Source organism: Neoarius graeffei, chromosome 8 (genome assembly GCF_027579695.1).
Source record: "Neoarius graeffei isolate fNeoGra1 chromosome 8, fNeoGra1.pri, whole genome shotgun sequence".
Taxonomy (NCBI): domain Eukaryota; kingdom Metazoa; phylum Chordata; class Actinopteri; order Siluriformes; family Ariidae; genus Neoarius; species Neoarius graeffei.
The window spans coordinates 84,211,282-84,218,787 of NC_083576.1; the positions used below are offsets into that span (position 1 = coordinate 84,211,282).

General features: G+C 41.1%; 1 pseudogene; it reads right to left on the reverse strand.

Annotated features, from left to right (window-relative positions):
• Positions 1–6,736, reverse strand: part of LOC132889952 (zinc finger protein 850-like) — a 58,372-nt pseudogene extending 51,636 nt beyond the window's left edge.
• Between the last annotated feature and the right edge of the window lie 770 nt (positions 6,737–7,506).

Here is a 7,506-nt window from a genome sequence, read left to right on the forward strand (position 1 = left end):
GATGACCTGGCGACTTGTCCAGGGTGAACCCCGCCTTCCGCCCGTAGTCAGCTGAGATAGGCTCCAGCTTGCCTGCGACCCTGTAGAAGGATAAAGCGGCTAGAGATAATGAGATGAGATGAGATTATCTGTTTGAAGAGGTAAGGGATCTAGTACAGAAGTTGAAGATTTTGATGTGGAGATTAATGAAATTAGTTCGATTTCTCTAAGGGGAGTAAAATATTCTAATTGGTAAATCATTTATATTGTTAACTACAGAGTTACTCTACTTATCTGGCCTTAAATTATTAGTTTAAAATTTGTCAGATATTTTCAATTTTGTCATTGAAAAAATTCATGAAGTCATTGCTATGACATGTTGCAGGTGTGCATGAGTCTATAGTGGTCTAAATGTGTGCAGAATAAAAATTATATATCAATCAATCAAATAAATAAACAAACCACTCGTTTCCCTATTTGAGCATGCTGACACTTCTGGCATTTCTAGATCTACACATTTTTCCAGTGGCATTTAAATTAATTTTTTTCACGTGTAGGCAACACCCACTTCAAGAGTAAACCAGAATACACTCACGCCAGTCCACTGCAGGGAATCATGCACCCACACATGAACATACTCGTTCACACCTAGTGGTAATTTAAGCATACCCTATTTGCCCATATCTGAAGGAAACAAGTGGACCCAGAGGAAACCTACACAAACATGGGGAGAACATGCAAATCTCAACACAGACAATAATCTGAGCTCAGGATCAAATCCACAACCCTAAAGCTATGACACCATGATGATGCACCACCAGTATTCCCCGAAACCTGTATACAGGTATTTAGACACCTGACCATCACACACACACATGCTTGTTGAGCATCTCATTCCAGATTCAATCCTCTTTGCTTTTCAACTAAGCTACACTATTCTGGGAATACTTTCCACCACAGCATTCATGAGGTCAGGCACTAATGTTGGGTGAGGAGGCCTGGGGTGCAGTTGGTGTTCCACTTCATCCCAATGGTGTTCAGTAGGTTCAAGGTCAGGGTTCTGTGCAGGACACTAGAGTTCTTCCACTCCAAACTTAACACACATGGAGCTTGCTTTGTGCACAGGGACATCGTCATGCTGGAACAGGTTTTGGCTTCTTAGTTCCAGTGAAGAGAATTTGGAAAGCTACAGCTTGCAAAAACATTCAATTGTGTGCTTCTAATGTTGTGGTAACAGTTTGGAGAAGAACCACATATGCGTGTGATGGTCGGGGTGCACAAACTTTAGCCATATATTGTAAATAATTACATATAGGGTTCGTGCAGGATTTTTGTGAAGACAGTCAAGGACATTTCAAGGAGTATTCAAGGACCAAAATCAAAATTTTCAAGGGCCACACCACGATGGGTACAATCAGGATAATGAACATTTCATTGAACTTTTGAATGAGGGAAAACTGGCATTTTGGGTTGCAAAAACCTTTCCAAAATATTCCTCCACAACCAGTTTCACAACCATGATATCGACATAGTTTGTGTTTATATTTAGTCTTCTTTGCTTTTTGAGGTGTTTAGTTTTGGAATTTACGATCGTTAAAGTCGCTCATGGTTCGAAGCTTGGTAGCCGAGCCTTTTGTTTCGTTTGTTATTAGAAAAAAACGTGGCCTTTGCACAGGTGTTACATTTTATTCGTTTCTTTTATTTTTGCTTGTTATATTTTAAAACAGATTTCGAAAACAATCGTTAGAAACACCGTCACTGATGTAATTGAAATCTGTTACATTTCAACAACAAATTTAAACATGGAAAACTTTCTAAAAAACTGTATACGGCAGAATTTGTTTGCAACAAACTGTCTCTGTGTTATAGCAATGTAACCATTGCAGCTAAGCGATTTGGTTCACTCAAAAATAAAAATGTTAAAGCTTGAGCTTCTTCTTTAGCACTTCAATTTTATCGTTTACCTCATTAGCCTCGAGTTCCATATCCTTTATTGTCCTCTTGAAGCTGTTGGCTTTCGTGACATGCACTAACTTGCGTTCTTGTTCTGCTAGTTCCATCAGCTTGTCAACACTCTCTTTCAGTTGAGATGAATCTTCTAGTATACGTCTCCTTGTTTGCATAGCGAAAATTTCATCACTGACATCCTGGTTCATGCACTCTTTCTCTCTCTCCTTTTGCACGCCTTTCTCTCCTTGTGCACACCTGCACGCCCAACAGCAGAATTCAATATGGCACCAGAGAACCAAAGTGCATGTGCGAAAACACAGGAAGCCCAGAGTGTTCATTTTAAATGACAATGGTGTCATCGTTTTTCTATATTCTCTAATTTTTCCTTTTTAATTTAATTTTTTAATTATTACACCTAAATACATGGGAAGAATTTAAGTATTTTTTCAAGGAGTATTTACGATTTTTCTTTTTCCTATGTTCCAAGAGTTTCAAGTGCCCTTGAAATGAGTTTTCAAATTCCAGCACTTTTCAAGGAGTTCAAGGACCTGCACGAGCCCTGACATCCATGGAGCTGGAAACCAGTGTTGTTCTGGAGCAAATGTAGGGGTAACTATTTAAATGTATGTATTTAAAGAAAAAAATTATTTAGTTTGCCTTACTCCTACGCATGATATTAAACTCTCTAAAAACATAAAAACCATGCAAGTTCATTTAGTCATAATTTGGTGATTAAATTATCTATAACAGAGGCTACATCCCAAATAACCCACTATTATACTTTCAGTGCACTAGATAATGTGTCAGGTAGAATAATCAGTGAGAGTGTTACTGAGCTCCTGATCTCGTACAGAGGTAGTCTTTATTGTCAGGATATTCCTCTTTAACGGCGAGAACTTCAGGTGGGTTTTCGAGGTTTTCTTCATGGTTGTAGATGTTCAACTCCAGTGTCTCCTCTTTCTTCACACAGACTCCTGATACTTCGGATGTCCCTCCATCTGAAATCTCAATTTTCACGTCTTCATACAGCTAAAAAGATCAAACAAGAATAACAGTTATTCAGAAAAGACTTTAGATTTCCTTTTTCATTAAGCTACGGTCACACTACAGCTCGCAATGCTTTGTGATGGGTTATAGATGAAAATGAGGTGTTTTGGTGGCGATGCTTGACAACGTACAGGTGAGCTAAAAGTTGTGGTCACACAGCAGGCGAACACTTGACTGTCACATCTTTGCACACTTGACTCTGGTTCAGGTTGAGCGGCCACGCACACTCACGGAGTGCGTTGTGCGTGATCGTGGGACCCAGTCATTATGAGAAACACCCGATACTGATTTGAGTGCAAATGCATATGAAGACACTGTTTTCACAGAAATTTTGTGAAGTATCATCATCAGTGTCACATTTGTTTCTAGCCATGATTATGACTCTGGTTAAATACTCTGCTGTTTTGCTTCTGGTTTCATTTGTGTTTTGTTTTTGTAAACATTACACCTGCTAACAAACATGCATCTTGCACTGACATCTGTCAAATGCCACATACCTGACAAAATACTTTACGAAGCCTCTGGGAAAACAGCATCCTGATATGCATGTCCTGATTTGAGCACAATCAGCATCAGGTGTTTTCCATTATAATTGGGTCCCAAGAGTGTGCACAACGCGCTTTTTAAGTCTCGGGGAAGATTAGGCTATGCCGATGAATCTCCTGTGAGCACTGGGGACATGGATTCGAGTCAAATGCATCTCAAGAGGCTCAAAGAAGGTTCTCTGGGCTTCAGTTAGTATTCTCAAAACCATCCGTGAGTATTCGCTGCTTAGTTTGCTGACGAAAACATTGCCACCAAATTTCAACGCATGCCTTGACATTTTTTGCAACATTTTGGGCCACTCATGAAGCAGATACACACCTCGTGAAACTCGGAGAACATTTGCCTTGCATCGCACGATTGGTGGCGATGCTACCAATTTTTCATCGCCAAGTATTCAGAAACCCATTGCGAGCTGTAGTGTGAGCAGGGCTTTATGTATTATGAGCGGAGCACCATACCTAAGAAAAAATGGTAAACCCATCGAGTCAATTTTTTGTGGTTTGTCCGTGTACCACCAGTCATACACACCACCTAGTGGTCAGTGTTAGTAATTACCAGTCATACACACCGCCTAGTGGTCAGTGTTAGTAATTACCAGTCATACACACCGCCTAGTGGCCAGTGTTAGTAATTACAGCCATACACACCGCCTAGTGGCCAGTGTTAGTAATTAGTCATACACACCACCTCGTGGCCAGTGTTAGTAATTGCCAGTCATACACACCACCTAGTGGCCAGTGTTAGTAATTACCAGTCATACACACCGCCTAGTGGCCAGTGTTAGTAATTACAGTCATACACACCGCCTCGTGGCTAGTTTTAGTAATTACCAGTCATACACACCACCTAGTGGCCAGTGTTAGTAATTACCAGTCATACACACCGCCTAGTGGCCAGTGTTAGTAATTACCAGTCACACACACCGCCAAGTGGCCATTCTCATCTCATTATCTGTAGCCGCTTTATCCTATTCTACAGGGTCGCAGTCAAGCTGGAGCCTATCCCAGCTGACTATGGGCGAAAGGCGGGGTACACCCTGGACAAGTCGCCTGTTCATCACAGGGCTGACACAGACAACCATTCACACTCACATTCACACCCACGGTCAATTTAGAGTCACCAGTCAACCTAACCTGCATGTCTTTGGACTGTGGGGGAAACTGGAGCACCCAGAGGAAACCCACGTGGACACAGGGAGAACATGCAAACTCCGCACAGAAAGGCCCTCACCGGCCACGGGGCTCGAACCCGGACCTTCTTGCTGTGAGGCGACAGTGCTAACCACTACACCATCGTGCCGCCGCCTAGTGGCCAGTGTTAGTAATTACCAGTCATACACACCGCCTCGTGGCCAGTGTTAGTAATTACCAGTCATACACACCACCAAGTGGCCAGTGCTAGCCAGTAAAGATATAAAGCAAAAGAGACTGGCTATGATATAAGATGATTCTACAACCCAGAAACAGATGGGAGCTTCGCTTTTAGGCAGTGCCTAAATCTATATATTAGGGTCTGTGTGATTATTAGGACAGCTTGTAGGCTGGCAGTGAAGCGAGGCAGCAAAAGACAAACACTGGTCAAACTTTAACATCATACTGTTATTGTTTTTGCAACACAAATCATTATTGAGCTTTACCTGTGAGGGATCAGGAGACTGAGACGTCCTAGAGGAGCACCGTCTGTTTCCTGCTGAACTCATTATAACAGCTCTAAAAAAGATTATTATTAATACCATTAACAACAACGTGTTTGAGATTTCGATTATGTATAACTGTTCATGAACTTGGAAACCTCAACATTAATGCTTTTTATTGTGAAAAAGTTAAACAAAAACATAAAGCTACAAAATCTAGGTTAGTTAACTAAATCTATATGAATTGTTTTTATCTATTGTATATTCACGATTTTATATTCATATCATCTGTAGCCGCTTTATCCTGTTCTACACGGTCGCAGGCAAGCTGGAGCCTATCCCAGCTGACTATGGGCAAAAGGCGGGGTACACCCTGGACAAGTCGCCAGGTCATCACAGGGCTGACACATAGACACAGACAACCATTCACACTCACATTCACACCTACGGTCAATTTAGAGTCACCAGTTAACCTAACCTGCATGTCTTTGGACTGTGGGGGAAACCGGAGCACCCGGAGGAAACCCACGGGGAGAACATGCAAACTCCGCACAGAAAGGCCCTCGCCGGCCGCTGGGTTCAAACCCGGACCTTCTTGCTGTGAGGTGACAGCGCTAACCACTACACCACCGTGCCATTTTGTTTGAAAACTTTCAGTCAAAGTTTGCAAATGAGAAAATTCCTTTGATGCATTCCGATAGGATTTTGATAGGATTTCTAGTGCTTTTTAAAAATTCTGTTGGAAAGTGTTTAGTGAGAGAGATGCATTTTAGTCGTACTAAGACAGCGCAGTATTTACTGAATTGAGTTGTTACTATTTTGGTCAAATCTTATTAAAATTTATATATATGATATTCTAGTTCTCTGTATTTTTACATGAGCTTACAAAAGGAAAACACATTTGATGCAATCCAATAATACTTTCATTCACTGTGACTATTTTAAGAAATGATAAACATTCTTCTAAAGCATTGCTTGTGTTATTTTCTGTGGGTCTCTGTATGGATACAATATTCAGGCAGGAGATTTTTCAGCTCAAAATCTGATTCAAGACTTCCCTTTCATTGTTATTATATTAAAATTCAAGATGAGTATTATTTCAGATTTTTCACTCTGAGCTCTCTCAGGCCTGACACATGAATCCCATCACCTACAGTAACTGATAGAACAATATCAACAATTCAAAAACTCTTTAATTGTATAAATCTGAAATGGTTTGCAATTAATTGGGATCCACTGTTTTATCGCTTCAGCCGCGCATCAGACCCTCGGCCAACTGAAAATGTCTTTCACGCACTTTTCTCCCCCAGGAGAGTTTTGAAAAGCATTCTCTCATACTGAATGGAGTGGACTTCAACAATGGACACCCATGTGGGATTCGACCTCACAGCTTTATTTTAACTTACCTCAGGGTTTAAAGCGCAATGAATCTTCAAACGTAAGCAAAACAATGCAGTTCTATTCTTAATTGTACCAGATATAACCTCCACTGGAAATTTTATTAGGAATATTTAATATAATGATGATTGGCGCTGTTGTCTTCAGATTTTCCAGCAAGAAACACATACAGTGGCTTTTTCTTCTCCAATGTTCTCTGGCGGTTGGAGGAGCACCGAGGCGCTTTACTGCCCCCACCTGGTCTACTACTTTATTAATTGATAAAGCGTATTTAAACACATCACATCAATATAAATAAAACATATAAATACAAGTAATATAAAATAAATTAAAATAAATAAAATTAAAGTTCAAGGCTAGCATACAGGGACGAGGTGGAGCGGCTGTCAGAGTGGTGCAAAGTCAACAATCTGCTCCTCAACACCACCAAAACAAAGGAGCTGGTTATTGACTTTAGGAAAAACAAAGCTGACATCCAGCCACTCATCATCAACAGGGCCTGTGTGGAGAGGGTCCCGGTGTTCAGGTGTTCATTTTCCTCAATAAATAAATGACCAAGTATAATATTTTTGTCTCATTTGTTTAACTGGGTTATCTTTATCTACTTTTAGGACTTGTGTGAAATATAGAAAATTCTAAAGGGTTCACAAACTGTCAAGCACCACTGTATGTCCACCGATGGAATTCAGCAGCAGCGTGACAGGTCGAGAACCTGCAGCGGGTCAGGATTTGCAGCGGCAGCTCTCGTGGAAAAAGGTGTTTCTTTGTCATCGTCTTCATTACAGGCCTTGTTGCCTGGAGATAGAGGGGAGAGAGCAATCAGCAAGCTTTTGGATCTCAGAGAGCACTGACCTCTTTGGTTGCAGCACTGATTTGTACTCCCCTTGCTGCTGAAGGAGAGCAGAGAGTGGCATCACTTGAGTGGAGTCAGCTGTGTGTGTAGTTCTCAGGCT